Consider the following 20,012-nt stretch of genomic DNA (forward strand, 5'->3'; position numbering starts at 1 on the left):
TAATTAGAGGTAAACTGTTAACCATAAGGAAGGCTAGGCTATAGAAGGTGGCCCACTCAGCATTCCTATTATATGACCTTCAAGTGCAAATCTATCCACCTCTTCTAACAGCGATTTGACAGAACCCGTCTGTATACAAAGCAAGACACTGAGAAGTAGGGAGGCAAAGTTCCTTGTGGTCCAGGTTAGCATCATCTACTACAAAGAAAAGATATATGTGTCTTATCCAGCCACGACTCATTTTTCCTTTTCTTCATTTTAAGAAGGGAATAATATTTATTGAACACAAAATATACATAAAGAGACATGCTAGCTGGCTCCAAAGCCTGTGCACTCCAACTGTATTACATATCTCCCAAACTTGAACCACATTAAAAGGTTCAGATTTTGGCTTGATGGCTTACTGTTAGCAGCAAAGTCATTAAGAACTACCTGTGTGATTTGTTTGAGCAATGTTCACATTTTCTATTCTCTGGCCAAGAATCTGCTCCCACATAATCATATAGCTGGGTTTTATCATCTTCAACTCTAAACTAAAATGTTACTTCCTAAGAAAGACTGACCTTAATGACCTTATCTAAAGTAGAAAAGTAGCCGCCAGCCTCTGGCCTCTAGCCTCTATCACATCGGTGATTGTCATGTTTGTCATTTCCTAATGACCTTTTTCATTGGTTTTCCATCCCCTCCAAGAAGAACCCCCCAGCCCCAGCACGCTTTAGCAGGTTTCTGATTTCTATTCTTGTGTCTCTCCCCTCATATCACAGTAGCGAGATGATCCTTTTAAAATGTAAGTCAATTATTTCATTCCTCTACTCAAACTCTTCAAAGTCTTCCTATCTCACTCAGAGTGAAATACCAAGTCCTTATCCAGTTTGGTGTCTGAGAACTTCTCCCTCTACTGTCCCAACTCACTCTGTCCCATCACTGCTTCTTAAACAGGCTTCAGGGTATGTGTCCTTGCAATTCATCTGCCTAAAACAGTATTTACCCAGATATTCTCAGTCCTCACTCTCTCACTTCCCTCAAGTCACTGCTCATTATACTTGGTTGCTTAAAACAACAAAGAGTAACATAATAAATCTTCACTTTTTATTTGATCAAAATCACTTTACAGACATCCTCATGAGACGAATTAATTACTTGATTCTGCTGACCTTCAAGGATACCAGTTCCTAAAGGAAAAAGAAAAAAATATGCTCATTTTTCTATTTCTAGGGGGAAAAAAAGTAGATTTAATCTATCCCTTACTGGTCAATCATTTAAATAATCATTTGGCTTTTTTACCATTCGACTTTTCTTTCATTTCTATAAGTTGACATTTATCTATCTATCTATCTATCTATCTATCATCTATCTATCTATCTATCATCTATTGGTTCATTTGTTTATTCATCTCTTTTATTCAATGTACATTTTTTAGTATCTACTAAGTATTCAGTGGTGAAGATACAAAAATAAACAAGACCCAGGTCCCGTATTCAAAAGCTTACATAGTGGGAGACATTCCTGCAAACTATTAGGAGGGACACTATGACATGTGCCACCTGCTGTTCTCATGGGGGTGTTCGCCATTAAACTATTTCAGAAACTCATTCTCAGAATTACAAAAGTAAAAAGAGCATTCTGAAATCTCATTTTTAGAGGATCAGTATAGCAAAAGACATGCTATGCTGATAAAATTTAGAGTTCATACTAAATAGCATGCTCATTTTTATATTTGTGTCTTAGTAATAGAAAGAGATTTGACTATGGCTCCATACTTTTATTAATTCAGAGTTCAATGCCAACCTGACCTGTTGCATAATTGATACTGTGATGAAATCAAAGGGAAAGGGTAGGAGAAGGGCAAGAACCAAATTTGGTGTTTGTTCGTAATACTATGTAACGAAAGGGTAACTCTCTTCTCCTGGTTCCTTCTGCCCTCCTCCCATCCCAACAATTGCTCTTGGTTAGAAAGAATTAAGAGGCAGTAGAAAGAATGAAGTATGAATCACAGGAACCACACTGGCACATAATTTTATTTCAATTATATTTTATTTGTGGCCAAAAATTGCACATGATATCAGTGGAAAAAAAGATTGCAAATAGAATACATTTAGTGACCCAGATTATTTCTAGTGCACTGGGTTTTGGATACATAGAGGGGGTGACGTTTGGTTCTGTTGGGGTAGGAAAGGTAATAACTGTAAAGAATTCTATATTATGGAGGTTATGAAATATGTTTTCATTGCTTGGTTATAATTTCTGTGTGGCAATTTACTTTAAAATACTTCTATATAAATAATAGCATATTGTATGTGGACATGTGTTTACAGGTGTGTGCGCTGTGCATGTTTATGTGTCTGAATTAATTTTAATTTGCACCCTAGAGACAGCTAGCTAGTACTTGAAGTACTACAATTAAGAATCTACATTCTAAAGTGACTATGCCAGCATTTCAAATATTTATTCCAAATATATTCTAATAATGCAGGTGTCAATTTAATAAAGAAATGTTGATTTTCCCCCACTGGTAAAACTAAGTGGCATTCGAGACCTCTTTTGACTAGAAATATTTTATAAGCTCCAGTGCCATTACACAAACCACATAAAAATCTGCCAAATACATTTGTTCAACAATTTCAAAGCATTACTTTAAGTCTAGAACTTGCTAAGGAGCTGGGTCCCCCTGGTCTAATGAATGTTTCTGTCACCTTATCCAATTAGAAGGTGGCTGGCCTGGAGACCATTTCAGAAAGAACCATTCAGGTATGGTACATCTGGAATGCCTGAGGTCATAGAGTATGGTGTCACATTATAGGAATGACAATTTTTGTATCTTCTCAGTAATAAATATATAAGCAGTATTAGAACTTGGTAGGAAACATATTCTTGCAACATCCTACTAATAGATTGGGAGAAAGGAAAGATACAATGTCTACTGCCTGTAACCTCAGGGACTTCCACTGCAAACGTCATACTGACTGAGATCAGTTAACAACAGGCCTCTATCAGGAATCGCTGTCTTTTTTAATCTACTCTGAATCATAACTCTGGTGCAATGCAGCTACAACAAACAATCCCCTCATTTACAAAACGTTAAATTGTTTTGCAAATCATTTAAAACCCACACAGAGGTATAAATTAAAACCCACATAGAGGTTAGTGCACAATGCACCAACCACCTGGGACAGCTCTGAGGGACTGTCTTCCTTGACAGAGTCTGGGACACAGTGGAAGTAGCTTTATCTTGATTAGACATCTTCTGTTGTCATGCAAAAAAAAAAAAAAAAAAACCTAGTGTAAAATCCTCATCACTGGTAATGTAAGAAAAGAACATACAAAAAGATATCCTTCTAATGGTCTGTTAAAATAAGTACAGACCAACTCACAGTTATTTAAACAGGTACTTTTGGAGAAGTACATTTTGGTTAAAAGTTTCCAAAGTATCTGTTCTCTCAGTTTTCTTAGGCTCTATTAGTGGAGCTTAATAGGAAAAATAAACTAATAGAATAGTATTTTGAAGTACCTTCAACGTTCTTAAAGTTTATATGCTTCCAAAATGAGATAATTAGAGGAACTAAGGGCAGGCAAAAAGAGAATGAGATTGTTCCCTTAAGGTAATTGGTATATGATTATTACTTAGTAGTAAATTGTGTGTTGCATAATTTTCTTATTATTCATTGCTGCTACTTTATTATAACCTGAAAAGAGTGGAGCAAATCCCTCCCCCCCCCAAAAAAACAGCAAATTCCCTAAAATGTTAAATTATTCTAATGGCAATAAAATCTTGAGATATTTTGATAGTCAGTAAAAAAATTTTTAAGGTTTGAAGGTTAGAGTTATATTAAACATTATCCCTTTTGTGGGATTTAAGTTAAACTTAGTGCATAGACATAGTACAACTCTCCTAAATAAAAAGCACACATGAAGAGAACAGTTGGTGATTATCCTGTTAGTATAGTCAATACTTAGAATAGCAAAGAGAAGAATTTCATACTGGGAGTTGAAGTATCGTGCTTATCTACAAAGCTCAAATCAATCACATAATCACTAAATCTTAACTTTACTGTGAAATGGTTTATTTGTCAAGGATCTCCAGAGAAAAAGAACTGATAAGATATATATATATATATATATATCATATATATATATATATACACATATATATGATATATATATATATATATATGAGAGAGGGAGAGAGAGAGAGAGAGAGAGAGAGAGAGAGAGAGAGAGAGAGAGAGAGAGAAAAGGATACATAGGATATATAGGAATTAATTTATGCCATGACAGAGGTCAAGAAGTCCCATAGTCTGCCATCTGCAAGCTGAAGAACCTGAAAAGTCAGTGTAAGTCTAAAGGTCTGAGATCCAGGAGCACTGATTTCTGAGAACAGGAGAAGATGGATGTCCCTACTCAAACAAAGAACAAATTCACCCTTTTTCTATCTTTTTGTTCTACTCAAGCCTTCAACAAATTGGGTGATGCCCACTCCTCTTGTTGAGGGCAATCTTCTTTACTCAGCTTACTTATTCAGTGACTCATGTAGACATTCTTATGGAAACACCTTCACAGACACACCCAGAAATAATATATAACCAGCAATCTGGGTATCCCCTAGCCTAGTCAAGCTGACTCAAAGTTAGCCATCGCAAGCACTGTAAAGGATAGAATTGAGACAATTGTCTAAATAATAGAAATTTGAAAGAGAGATACACATACACTTTAGCCTAAACTAATTGGAAATATAGGGTCTAAAAATTCTGAATAAAATTAATCCTTTTTTTCATGGGCAATCAGAATAGAGTGGAGTTTTTGTGATTGCAGACAGTCCACAATTTAAGATAATTTGACTTAGGATTTTTTTGACTTTACATGTGTGTGAAAGCTACATGCATTCAGTAGAAACTGCACTTCAAATTTTGATCTTTTCGTGGGCTAGCCATAAGCTATATGATACTCTCTCATGATGCTGGGCAGTGCAGTGAGCTGCAGCTCCCAATCAGATGCAAGATCATGAAGGTAAACAATCCATACTCTATAGTGCACTGTATTTCCACCATTTTTTGGACATTATGTTTTGTATTTTTGCATCCCATCATGTCTACAAAACACCCATCTGTGTCTCCTTCTTCTGGTGAGAAGAGAAAGGTGATTACTCTTGAAGTGAAACTCAAGGTAACTTTTCCAATATAGACTAATGGTAGGAAGTATTCTGAGCACAATTAAGTTACACTAGGCTAAGCTGTGTTGTTCGGTAGGTTAGGTATATTAAACACATTTTCAAGTTTCAATATTTTCCATTTAGACTGGGTTTATTGAGATCCATGGAAGAGCATCTGTATTCTGATACAGTGACCCATGTAGACATCAAAACGGCTATGCCTGCATTCATATGTAGACAGAGTTCTCTAATTTTATTATCTTTCAGAGCTGGGACATCTGCTTTCAATCTTAAAAATTTGATTCGGGTAGTTTTAAGATGTTAAGACTGTTAACTCTGTCTATAGTAACTTTGTTTCTAAATACATTGAATCTTTTGATTAAAGGCAAAAAATGAAAAGAGCTTTCTGGTCCTTTTCATTATGTTTGTTTTGGTGGCTGTTATTGTTGTGGAGAGTAATAGAGCCATATTCAGAGTAGATTTAGTGTTTTATGTTGTCTTTCAATGTATATTGGAAAATAACAGTATATTGAATATCAAGTGTCTTAACCACACAGTATCTCCCAACTCACCCACTCTTCACCCATTTCAGAGGAAAACAACTCTTTGTTCTTTGAACTACACCAGCTGAACTACCACGCTTCTAAGTTGCTCAACTTCTGCTTCAACTTCTGATTCCAGGGGAAGTGCTGAGCACATGCTGAGCCAATTGGAGCCTTTATCTGGGATTTTGGGATTTAGAGAAAATATTAGCTGCTCGTGGCTGAAACTTAAATATGAAACTCAGGAGCTATCAGATGCCATGTCAATTTCCATTCAGAAAAAAAACATCTATAGTAGAAGAAAAAAGAGTTAAGCCAGTGGTAGGTAGAGAACAGAAAAGGAGGGAGAATCCTGTTTGTAATTGAGACTTAGCTCTATTCTTTCCCTTATTCCAGTTTTGCGTTAAACCATTCTTTTGATTCTTTGAACGAATAAATTTCCACTTTAGCCCAACTTTGAGTTGGGCTTTACTAATTTGCAATTTGCAACTAAACTAATACAAATTGACATATAATATTTGATTATTTTATCAATACTAGCATAAACCAACCAAGAATAACACATTTATTGCAACATGGAAAGAAATCTAAATCACATTTCAATCTATTCTAAAGCTGGCATATAAACAATATAAATCTTATTCATCTCACTCACAAACCCCTCCAAACTGACTAAGTAGCTCTCTACATCTGATTGAATTAATCTAAACTCCAAGAATATAATAGAATTATCAAAATGTTGTTACTTTTGGATTTAGTTCTATATTGATTTCAATTTTAATTTAATTCTATATAGGTCTAAAACTGTATAGGTTTAAAACTTTGAATGCCAAATTTATTTCCACCTCAGGGCATTTTCACAAAGTATTTCCTCTTTCTGGAATATTCTTGGCCCAGATATTTTCATGGCTCTTTCTTTCTCATTAGTTTTAATCAAATATCACTATCTTTAAGAGACTTTCTATTATCATCTATACAAATATTATTCCCACCTCTAGTAACATTCTATTATGGTAGCCTGTTTCGTTTTTATTATAGCCCTTTCTGAAATTCTTGTCTGTCTCCTGTTTCTTTCATCTCTACTTTAATTAGAATATAAAATCCAAGAGTAAAGAAACATTTCTGCCTTGTTCACCAAGCACCCAGAATAGTGCCTGGCATTGTAGAGGATAGATAGATAGATAGATAGATAGATAGATAGATAGATAACCGTGTGTGTGCGCGCATGTATACAGAATAAAGCTAGAGCTCTTTCAAAGCCCCATTCTCCCTCCAAAAAAATTATTATTATTTTACTTGTCAGTGATTCCCTGGAATCCCATTTATATAGGAAGAAAGGAAGGAAGGAAGGAAGGAAGGAAGGAAGGAAGGAAGAAGGAAGGAAGGAAGGAAGGAAGGAAGGAAGGAAGGAAGGAAGGAAGGAAGGACCAGAATGTTTTTTTCTTACTTAGTCAATGAAACCAGAGCCCCACAAAGTTAAACTCAGTTGATGAGGTTTTTTTGTTTGCGTGTGTGTTTTTGTTAAACGTAACTGATTTCAATGTTGAGAATGCATAATGAAAGCGTTATTCAGAGTTACCAGCTGGCTACTAAAAAAAACTCCTGAGTGACAGAACTTCCTGGGCACCACATTTTCAGAGTACAGATTTCAATCTTAAATTCCAAAAGCTGCATTTCTTATTTGTCCAAATATGATACAATTTTCAGTGGTAGCCAAACACACTAAGTTAATCACACAAGACCATTCTATCAACCAAAATGCCAAAATATTTTTATAATAAATGTACACGTCTATATTCTATCCCAAGGTCCTACCCTCCTTCAACTCCATACCTAGCCTCGCTTCTTACCCAGTGTAATGGTGTCAAGCAAGACAATTGATTTATCAAGCTATTTTTTGATAAGCCCAAATTCCAAAATCAAGAAACATCTTGGTTTTGTGACTTCAACAAACACAATATATCAGACTCACTTGCAACTGAGAATAGTTCACCAGAGATATGCTAGCTTGGGTCCACCTGACCCAATATCTTCCTTTCCTGGGCAATATTGAATATACATTTTTAAACTCTTTTCTTTAAGTGAGGCAATTTCTCATGTTAATACAGTCTTTATCTTTATTTTTATATTCATATTACATCCCTATTTTCCACAGGCTCTGTCTTTCAGTGTTGAATTAACTTAACTGACTCTCATGGTACAGAGCACTCCTGACTTCAGCCTACAGAAACTTTTAATAGTCACATTTAAAAAGCCTAATGAAGTATATATGACCTTAGATATAAACAGAACACAAGGAAAAAACACAATAAAGCCAAAATTATAACACTGGAAAGATTTGTAGCTTTATAGGTAACTTTTCAATAACTAAGAAGAAGACAATCATAGTTTTAGAACTCAAAAATCATTGAGTCAAGTTCTCAGTTGTGTGTGTTTGCAAATTTTCTTTTTCAAAGGGATATGTACATGAGAATGTAATGTATAAAATAATTAAAAGTGGGTCAGAGTTAATATTAGTGCAAATATACAGTAAGGGCCTCTAAACACTCGTCCTTTTATAAAAGTAGCTAAATAACTGACAAAAAGAATTGTCAGAATCAACTTTTACAGAACACTGGAAATTAAGTAAAGAATTGCAGCAACTCAGAAAGCATTTATTCAAGAAAGGCAACTGTATCCTGATTTAAAAAAAAAAAAAACGATAAAGAGAAAAAACAATGAGATTTGTGGTATTTTAATTTGCTCTAGTCTCATTAGTCTTAGCCTTGAAAAATACCTGTGAGCATTCCTGATACCAGAGGGAGCAGAATAAAGCTAGAGCTCTTTCAAAGCTCCATTCTCTCCCCCCAAATTATCATTATTTTACTTGTTAATGATTCCCTAGAATCTCACATGAAAGTCTTTCTGTATTTGACCTGGCTTCGGGTTTACCCAGTGCTAAAACCTTATCATAGGGGACATTTGCATGCAAGTGTTTTAACATGGCAGCTACCCTGAGGTGATGCATGAGTTAGGGCAAACAATAGATTAGTCCGAAGACGTAAAAGGAAAAGCTGCAGTTGAGAAGCCCTTGAACTAGTTCTTGAAAACTGTTTAACTTATTTAATTCTTTAGGTTAAGAAGGCACTTCAAGGCTGAGAAAAGGTAAAGACAGGAAGGAGCAATAGCAAGTCTGTTATGGTTTGTGAACAGAAGGATCCTAATGGAACAAAATGCAGTCAACAACAGTTAAAACCAGTTTGTGATAGGGTTCTATATATATTTTTAAAGAGTTTAGATTTAATTCAGTAGCAGTTTTCCTTAGAAATATAAGCAGTATTTAACTAAAGGGAAAAGGAAAAGGCAGGCCCAACCCCTGAAATCTCAAACTTATCAATTTCCCAGTAAGAAGGTTGTTGGTATCTTATATGATTTCTCACAAAGTCTCCATGGGCCTAAGACCTGATCCTCATCTTCTCAGTGTCAAAAGTTCTCACCTATTCATTTATTCAAGGTTGATCAGATTCTTGGGAACTAATTGATGCTAATCAAACTCACTAGAGATTGATTAATAACTTGAAAGCTAATTTCTTAATTTATAGAGAAACATTACTTCTTTATGGACCAAAAATATCAAGTCAAATGAATAGTGTATTCTTTTTCCAGTAGGTATGCTTGGTAACTAAAATGAAAAGTTGCTTGGTAAGTACAGAGATAAAGGAAAGTAAATATGATGATCTTAATGAATTTATAATTAATTACTTTCTCTTCTATCTGTTTATAGCACTTGACTTATTTGTTCATTCCACAAACATTTACTCAGCATCTTCTATGTGCCTTGCCTTATCTTAGTATTGCTGAGGGATATAAAAATGTATGAAACCTACCCTCCTCCGTCAGGGGGAGGACAAATGTGGAACCAATATTAATCAAGGACTTAGTATGTGAAAGATCTTACACTAGATGATTTATATCCATATCTCATTGCAAATCTACAATTTCTTTATGAGGAATTTAAGGCTAGATGGAGAAGGCAACATGCCCACCATCCTGGAGTTGATGGGTGTTTTCTTTACATCAAACAGGGGAGGAAAGATGTAAGTTGTTCAGAAAGAATTAACATTGACTATAAATAAAAGGGGCAGGAGAAGGTGAAGCAGAGCTAGTTTTAGGATAGGAGTATAGTCCGTAAGGTTTGTTTGTTCCTTTGGATTGGTTGTGGGCAGTAGTCCAGTAAATCCATAGGTAAGGAGAATGTAGTGGTGTCTGGTGGCCAGTGGTGCCTGGCTATTCTCTTTAGATAATCACAGAAATAGCCAGATAAAAGTTAATTCAAGGTTTCAAACTACATTCAGGAATGTAAGCAGTCTTTTGTTTGTTTAGTCCTGCAGTTGTTAACTCTCTTGTCTCTTCCTTCCACCCTCCAGCTTGCTACAATTTAATTCACGACATCTCAGAATTTTCTCCCAGAAAAATGATACATCTGCCAAGGTCAAAGTAACTATTGAAGAAAAGGTTCTACTATTGGGAAACTTCCAATAAACCTAAGAAAGCACATTGCTGAATTCAATCCATAAATATTTATTGAGTTACTAGACAGTGTTAAGTACTGTCTTAGATGCTGGGAATACATCAGTACTCCAGACAGACATAAATCATTGCCTTATAGAACTTTCATGCTAGTGAGGGGTCACATATGATAAACATAAAACTAAATGTCAGAACAGAGGGGGATCAGGAATATCAGGGTAGATAGGGAAGGCATCATTTAGAAGAGAACATGGTCTCAGCAAAGATGTGAAGTAAGTAATGAAGTAAATCACGGAGATATGCCCAAGGCAGGGACAGAGCATTCCAAATAGAAGTAGTCACTACCTAGACCCTTAAGATGGAAATTTTACTAGCTTTTTTAAGGAACAAAAAAAATAGGTCAATGTGGCTGTTGCTAAGTTTTAGGAAAAAATAATAATAGATGAAATCAAAATGATAATGAAGCCCGAATTAGGTTGGGCCATAAGTACATTGTGACAAATTTTGCTTTTGCTGTGAGTAAAACAGTCATTTCAAAGTTTTGAACTGGGATTACACTGGCTGCTTATTAAGAATAAAGGAGTAGGGTAGAGGTGAGTAGACCAAATACAGAGCAATATTCTAGGTGAAAGAAGATGATGGCTGAGACTCCACTAGTAACAGTAAACGTGGAGAATTCTGGAGGTCTACTGAAGGAAGCACCAATAGAATTTTGTGACAAATCAGATATGTGAAAAGAAGAAAGAATTAAGAATGAATACATGAATTTTTGGCTTTAATGACTGGAAGGACGATTTTCTAAGATGAGGTTGATTGCAAATGGAAGATGTTTGGAGTACAAAAAATTAGTTCAAGTTGGACATCTTAAATTTAAGATGAGTATTAGAAATACAAATGAGCATGTTGAGTAGGCAACTGCAAATAAAAGTCTAGAGATTAAAGGAGAAATCCAAGCTGGTCATACAAATTTAGGATTCATTATTATAAATCACACAAAGATATGTGATTTAAAACTGCCTTAGGTCCTTAACTCTTTTTCCGATCCCTTTATACGGTTATGTGAAAGATAAAGCGGTGAATGAAATAAAAGATCAAAATCTCTCTGTATACCTATTCCTGGTCTACTACAATCTTTGTTTTAGGAACATGGACAGGTAACGGGGAATCTTACCTTTAAATGAAGATTAAAATGTTCGATTAATATCTTGGACTGGACCATCTAATTTCTAAATTAAAGCTATATTTGTAACTTTAAAGAGTCATAAATCTATTTATTATCTGAGTATAAGGAGTGAAGTGATGAGAAATGTACAGGTTTCAACCCAAAGTCATGGGAATATATTCCCTGGTAAAAACATTTAGAAAGAGCACTAAGACAAAAACAAAGTTTCTATTCACTATTACGGCATAGCAATTACATTAACAATTATTTATGTATCATCATCAATTTCATGTATCTAATTAAGTTGATCTTTCTTTCCACAACTGTATGAAGACAGATCCCATTCGCATTTTATTGGAAAAAGCTTTCAATTATGAAGTTTTCTAAAAGATAGAGCTTTTATGAATATGTGAATGGATGAAGCTTAAGATTTTCAAGGTTCCCTACTTGACTCTGAGCAAATTCTGATAACTAATTGCTCTCCATTGATATTTCCATTTTTACTGCAACCATGGGAATTAAATGCCCTTGATTAGGTGCTTGGAAAAATAGATTGTGATAATGTAAGCTGCTTAGAAACGTATTCAACTAGCTTGGATTCTTACTTTTGTGCAGACACAGCTCATCAACTCAATTGATAAGCTTCAGCACCAAATTGTGGGTTGAAATGTCATGATAGTATACAACATCTTACCTGATGGCTTGAAAAGCTCTCTGACTTAATTTACTCTTTTTATAGCAGATTCTCTTCTGAAAAAGACACATCAGACTTTTATGTCTGTATTAGAGGTAGGAATTATAAATGTTGTATTTACAAAGCACTCAGAGAAAGAAAACATCAGGTGTTGAGATTCTAAAAGGTTGTCAGGATGATCTTGCATAACTGCTGTTCTGGCTGCTTGAAGGAGCCTAAAAATATTCACCAGCACGTTAAGCCCAACTGCCCAGACACACATAAGAAGATGAAGCAAAGCCAGAGGCCAGCTATTTGTTATTTAAATAGAACATTAATGTAATAGAAGGTATTTGCTTGTTTCAGCAAGACTACTCTCATAAACTTTGCAGAGTAATACTTTGCCTTTAATAACACAGCCCAAGAATTAAGGGCAGCAGCCACAGTATGTCTAGTATAATAATGGATGGCAGTTGAAGCCAGAATTTTCCACCCCACATTACCATTTTAGGAAGTTTGTAAAGGTGACCCGGAATGGTAAAAGCCTCAAATACCAAGCACTCTACCATAGTACTTTGAGTTCAAAAATAGATCAAGAACAGCAGGAGTGATGTACTTACCCAGGATATTGTCAGGCTGCTAAGACAACCAAAGTTCCTAGGGCCTGGCCAGGATTTACAAGGCTACTCCCTTCTCTCTTTGCTCTCTGATTATAGAAGATGAGGCAAAGCCATTCCTTTAAAGGGACTCTAAATTTCTGCTTATTCTCAAAGGTAAACACGTGTAAGATATGGAAGGCTCAGACAAGAAAGCAACCTAGATAACACTGTATTCTGAAAGAAATACTGACTACCTGTTATGCCCACTTAGTCCACCAGAATTGTGCCCTCTTTTTCTCTCTCTCAGAAAATGCTTGCTTCTTTATATTTTAAATTAATACATTTTCCTTTTCCTTGTAGAAAACATAAGCAATTATAAAGCAAAAATAAAAGTTTCTCATATCTCTACCCCCCCCCAAAAAACTGCTATTGGTATTTTGGGATATTTTACCCAGTATTTAATATTTAATATAAATAAGAGCATATGATACAGTGTGTTTATATAGGTATATCTATATATGTGCATGTGTGTATATATGTATAACATGTGAATACATATACAATAACATTAAGATAGCACTACTAATTTTTCCACATTAAATACAAACTATAATAATTTTAAATGTTTACATGATATTACATTATGTACAGATATCATACTTTGTCCAGCCAATCTCTAAATGTTGTACATTTATATTGCTCTCAATTATTGACATTATAAATAATATTATAATAAATATCTTTGTGTATAAACTTGCTCATATATCTGATTTCCTCAATTTATATTCTTATTAATAAAACTTTACATCATAAAATACAAGTTATTTTAATCATATAGGTGTGTGCCGCTGACTGTGTTCCAGCAGTATTTTACTAACATATCTTTTCAATAGCAGTATATGAGAGGAGCTGTGACATTACCTCCAGACTGGCAATGAGTGTCATCTTAAAAATTTTTTTTTTGCAAATTTAATAAATTAACAAGGCATATTGTTTTATTTAAAAATCATTTCTTGGACAACTGATGAAGTTGAATATTTAAAAATGTATTTATTAGAGAGAAGCACCAGAATTTTTGACTGTTAATAGTTCTGTAAGGTCCATTGAGTCAAGTGTATCTGTATAACAATCTATGGAAGGTTTCTTTTGTTTGGAACTTTATGAAAATAAAAATAATTTGTTAAAAATAAATTAATCCAAGCTATAGAATATGAATTATATACATATTATTGAACAATAACTAATAAAAACTACTGAAAAAGAAAGTCTAAAATCTATCAAATGAGTGTTACTATCAATCCCACTAAGGAGGAAGTTTGACATGTTTGAGGAATTGAAATCTATTCAATTTGAAGCCTGGTCCCCCTGTGTCTGTTTTTCCCTTCCTTGTTCCACAGCTCTAGTAACTATTTATCTGAGATTATCAGTCTTTGATTATGTATTAATTTTTTCCACCTAGTTATAATGTTGAAAATTGGTTTCTGTAGATTGTTACTCTTCCAACTTTGGCCCTCTGCTTTTTCTGATAGTTTTATGGAACTTCTATTCTCTGTCTCTAACCTGATGATGCTTTTGGTCTGTATTCCTGAATCTTATAAATGTTCCATAGTATTTGATGATAGAAAGGCAGTTTTAAGCTTCTAAATGTCACTTCTTGACTATACTGGAATCCTAAGTAAAAATGTTTTTTGTCTTGACCATTACACAGTACCAAGATAATTTTTTATCACACTCTACAAATAATAGCCCAAGAGTATTTCTCCTTCATTCCTCTATGTCTTGTGTGGCTGGCTACCTAGGTTCTGCTTGTTAAACAAACATGCAATGTAGAGATGAAAATTGCTGAAAATATTTCATATAGACAAGCCTCAAAGTTGCGAATTTGGATACCTCTAAAATCTATAGATACTTCTAGAATAAATTATTCAAATATCACTAGAAAAAAAAAGGGAGGAAGCAAAGGATTTAAACATATGAATTAAGAGCTGAATCTATTTAATTTTTTATAAAGTAAAAGCTGAAATAAAGGAATAGTTTTAATGGGGAGAATGGAAGAGAAGTAAAATTTTTCAAGCATCTACTAAGTGTTAGGCACTGTATATTATCTACTTGAAAATAATCTAGTGAAGATAATAAAGATAACTTATTTTTTAAGCTGGCATTGAGCTAAGAACTTTTAAAATGCTAACATATATTACATATATGTGAAATATATATAATATGTAACATATTACATATATATGTATTTACACACACATATATATACATATAAATGTAATATGTGTGTGTCCATTTACAAATGAGAAAACTTAGATTTATAAGTTTCCAAGATCAAACTGCTAAGTAAATGGTAGACCTAAGATTATGGATACAAATCTGTCTAACTCTAAAATACATGCTCTTAATCACTATGCTTTACTGTCTCCTTGTGAGATATGTTCAATTACCAATTTTAAAGCTCAGATTCATTAAGTAACATAGCCAAGGACATTGAATCCCAGATATGTTTTGCTCCAAAGCTCTAAATTACCCAACATCAAGGTAAATAAACAAACTTTCAGTTGTTAAAAATAAATCTCTTGGGTCTAAAAATATGGATGGTTCAAAAAGAGCTCTCGAGCAATGTTAATTAATTGAATAGAAAAGGAGCCTCTGATTACTCTTCCAAATAAGAAAAGCAAAGGTCCTCACCGATTCTAAAGAATATTTATAATTATAAAGAATATTTTTCTCCATTCAAAAGACCAGTTCTGAAAAACAGCTACTCTTTAGGTCAGGATGTTAAATGTAATTGATTATTCCTGCTTTGGCGTGAATAATTAGAATACACTCGTAAACAGGGCAAGCCCCTTGAAACAAATTATTTGGAAATGCCAATGAAATGAGGAGGAAATTCTGCTCATAAATATCAATCCCTACAACAAGTGGTAGCTCCACCATGGAAATTCTGATTTGCAGATTTTAGGACAGCTTAGTATAAATACATGGCCAACTATTTCTTTTGAGTCAGAAAAATTCTCTGTCAAAAGGAATTTACAGAGATCTAAAATACACACAGAGAATCAGGGGCTTTGTCAAAGTATAGATTTACAGATTAGAAGTAGTTTTCTTTCTTTCTTTTTTTTTTTTTTTAATTTACAATAGTTCCCTTTACTTGCAGAGGATACATTCCAAGACCTCCAGTGGATGCCTGAAACCACAATAGTTCCAAACTCTATATACACTATGTTTTCTCCTATACATTCATACCTTTTCACTTTAAGGAAATACTTTACAGCTTCTCTTTGGCATATCCAAATTGCCAGCATCACTAGTCTTGTGCTTTGGGGCCATTATTAAGTAAATAAGGTTACCTGAACACAAGTACTGCAATACCACAAACAGTCGATCTGATAAGCAATATGACTAAGTGACTAACAGGTGGGTAGTATATACAACATGGATATGCTAGACAAGGGAATTTTCCATTTAATATTTTTGAATTGTGGGTAACTGAAACCACTGATAAGGGGAACTACCTTACATCCCCTCTCCTCGGGTTTACCAAGTTAAGTGGATGAAGCTTACTCTTCTGAATGTTAAAAAGATCGTTCTCTTTTGTAAGCCCTACACCAAAAGTAAATAAAATCTAAGTGAAGGACTGTATGATTTTAATATCTGTCCTCTAGATTAAAAGTGTAATTGAAAATAAAAACATTCTTAAGACCGAATTGGTTTTTGGGAAACATCTCACTTCCTACCTAGAACAGACACATTTCCAGTCTTGATCCCTAATTAATAAGTAACACGTAGGCATGGGTTTCATAATAAGTCCAACTTATATTAATTGTTAGTAGCCACCTCTAGTGTTTTCAGTAGAACTTTCTACAGTGATAAAAATATTCTATATTTGTGCTGTTCAATACAGTAGCAACTAGCCATATGTACTTACTGAGGATTTGTCCTTAATGTTCATTAGTGTGATTGATAAACTAAAATTTAAATTGTATTAAAGTTCAATTACTTCACACTAAACTTGAACAATTTTACACCACTAAATCTGACAACTTAAAATGAACAAATGAACCCATTTAAGCTCACTCAAGAAGAAATAGATACCAGAATGGCTCTATATCCATTAAAGAAATTGAATTTAGAGTTAAAAACCTTCCCACAAAGAAAACACCAAGCTAAGATGGCTTAACTGGTATCAAACATTTCAAAAAGAAACAATACTAGTTGTACACAAAATCTTTCAGAAAATTAAAAGTGAGAGAATACCTCTAACTCATTTTATGAAACCAGCCTTACCCTGATACTAAAACCAGACAAAAGTATTATAAGAAAACAAAATCACCAACCAATATCCCTTATGAACATAGATGTAACAAATTTTTAGCTAATTGAATCCAACAATGTATAAAATGGACACTACATGATGACCAAATGGGATTTATCTCAGGAATAAAAAGTTGGTTTAATATTTAAAAATCAATCAACATGAAATACCATATTATCAAACAAATTTTAAAATGTACAATTCTACCAATAGATGCAGAAAAGTATTTGTCAAAATTCAAAATCCATTCCTGATAACCTCTCAGAAAAATAAGAATAGGAAGGATCGTCCTCAATCAGATAAAATGCATCTATGAAAAACCTACAGCTATCTTCATTCTTAATAGTGAAAGAAAAAATGCTTCCCCCTTAAGATTAGGAAAAAAGGAAGGATATATGATCTTACAGCTTCTATTCTACATTATATTAGAGGTTCTAGCCAGTGCAGTAAGGCAACAACAACAATAACAACAACAACAACAAAATAATAAAAAAATGAGACATCCTAATTGGACAGGAAGAATTTAAACTATCTCTATTTGTAGACAACATGATTTTCTATATAACAATAATTATGCTGAGTGTAAAATAGTATATATTGTTTAGTTTAATTTATATAAAATTCTATAAAAAACAATCAATTTATGGAGATATAAAGCAGACAAGTGGTTGCCTGGGGATTGGGGATGGGTCAGGGAAGGGCTGGTGAGAGGGACAAAGGGGCACAAAAAAACTTTGGGAGGAGATGGATATGTTCTTGGTTGTGCTGATTTTTTTATAGGTATAGACACATGTCAAAATTTATCAAGCTATAAACTTTAAATATGTGCAGTTTGTCGAATGTCAATGAAACCTCAAAATACTATTAACTAAACTTTTAAATTTAAAGTGGGTACAGCATTGGGGAATGTAGATCTACACTATTAAACCATTCAAGGTTATTTCTGAAGTTAATGAGGTAAAATGCTGTGATCAAATATGATATCTGTTCTGGCTATGAGACAGGAAATGGAAGCATTTATGTTTTACTTGTCAGTGTTCACCACTATGTGACTTCTCCTAGGATTCCAATTGCCTTGTCGTCTGATCCAGTCATGGAAATACGTAGTAGAATTTCCAGAATATTCAAAAGATAGGTTAAGGTCTATTTGTTGGGGTGAAAAAGGAAGTCTGGAGAGGCAGAAAATGAACAATAATATTGTTATCCAACTTTGACACCTTTCATGGAGTTTTGTATGTAGTCATTTTGCAACAAATATTTCTTAGGTCATAATTGTCATAATTTTATTGAAATATAATTGGTGCTTAGTTAATTTAAATATGCTACATTCTTTCTAAAAAATGATCCTACCTAGATAAGCTAATGGATCACATTTAAAAAAAAAAATTATTCTTATTACCTGAAACAATAGTTCATTCCAAGAAAAGAGTGCCATGGCTGTAAGATTGAGGAACAATGACATAAGGTTTTCTAGCAGAAGTTATAACTTGCTTTTCAGGATTCATAAGAACTGAAGTGCTCATGCTTGTAGGTAATACATGGGGAAGTGAAAACAATAGTAAAGTGTTCTCTTCAGATAATACAATATAATATTGCTTCCTGAGAGTTAAAACTGTAAATTACATGGTTAAGAGCAATAGTCTACACCATCGCTATAGAGAGGAAAATGTAAGAATAGCATCTGTGATAGCAAGATGAGAGTATATATAACTCAATTTAAGATATTAGCATAAGTAAATAAATAATGTCAAGTATAAAGGCATCAAGTAGTGATGAAAATATTTAAAAAATAGTTTAGAAAGGTATATTTTGCCTGTGTCCCTCAAGCACTAACCAGAGGAGAGAATGCCCTATCAAGATGACTGAAGTATCCTCCCACTGTGAAAGGACTTCAATCTAAAATGGAAGCAGAAAATATGAAATGGATAATCTCATACATACACCCTCAGAACAGAACTTAATATCTGAGAGATGGATTTCCTGTACATGTCTGATTTACAGAAGAGGGAGACATCTCCCGACCAACGACCATCTGCCAAAAATCCCTTCCTATCCTCAAGCCAATGAACTTACTTCTTGGACTCTGGTTGGACTTCCTACTCTTTGTACCCCTTGTCCATAAATACAGCCCACCGTAAACCCTCAAAAGATTTGTCTGTAGCTTGCTGCAGCATACATTTCATAAATTGCAATTCCTCAGCTCTTCCCAAGTAAACTCAATTTCTGGTAACTACGGTCTGCCCCAGTTTACTTGTTCATTTAGGTTGACACCACCTTTCAGGCTTATCTATTACTGGGATGCATATAAGAGCATCAGAGTGTAGGGCCATGCCCCCCTGAACATGCCCGATCTCATCTGATTGTGGAAGCTAAGCAGGGTTGGGCTGGGTTAGTACTTGGATGGGAGACCACCTAGGAATTCCGGGTGCTATAGGCGTGAAAAAAAAAAAAAAAAAAAAATAGCATCAGAGTGTTAAAACTCAAGGATTTTGAGTTTTAAAAAATCTGTGTCATTTGAATCAGTTTTTTCCTATCCAACAACCATTGCTTCCTTTCTTCTTAGTTAAAAACAAAAAAACTGATGTTATTCAAGTAGCAGGCAGCCAGGTGTTTTAGAGAAATCTAAATCTGTTAAGCTCAAGGGGTGAATCATGATGTACTTAAACTAATATTGGTAGAGAGGTTTGGAAAGTACAAGACAATTAAAACACCCCTTTATTCTTCCTCCAAGATATTGTCATCTGGAAGTGATACCTGAAGCCATAGCAGCTATATTCACATCATGAGGTTAATCGAATTGACAGGACAGCCAAGAGGAAAGAAAGATAGAAAGTAGATCTTCAGTAATATCATGCAGCCCCTGAATTTACCAAGTCTGGAATCTTCCTAGAGATATTTTGGGTTACATAATTTTTGTTGTGGGTGGCTGACTTGTGCTTTGTAGGATTATAGGATGTCTTGCAACATCCCTGGCCTCTACTCACTAGCAGCACCCTTCCTTTAGTGATAACAAGCAACATCTCCAGCCTTGGCTAAATGTTCGCTGGTTGCCAAAACAGTTCC

The 20,012-nt window shown here is 34.3% G+C and overlaps 1 pseudogene; it reads left to right on the top strand.

The window, feature by feature from the left end:
- The first annotated feature begins 19,267 nt into the window (after positions 1 to 19,267).
- Positions 19,268 to 19,386, top strand: LOC120610224 (uncharacterized; annotated as a pseudogene).
- Positions 19,387 to 20,012: the final 626 nt, after the last annotated feature.

This window comes from Pteropus medius, unplaced genomic scaffold, assembly GCF_902729225.1.
Source record: "Pteropus medius unplaced genomic scaffold, Ma_sr-lr_union100, whole genome shotgun sequence".
In the NCBI taxonomy this organism is placed as follows: Eukaryota; Metazoa; Chordata; class Mammalia; order Chiroptera; family Pteropodidae; genus Pteropus; species Pteropus medius.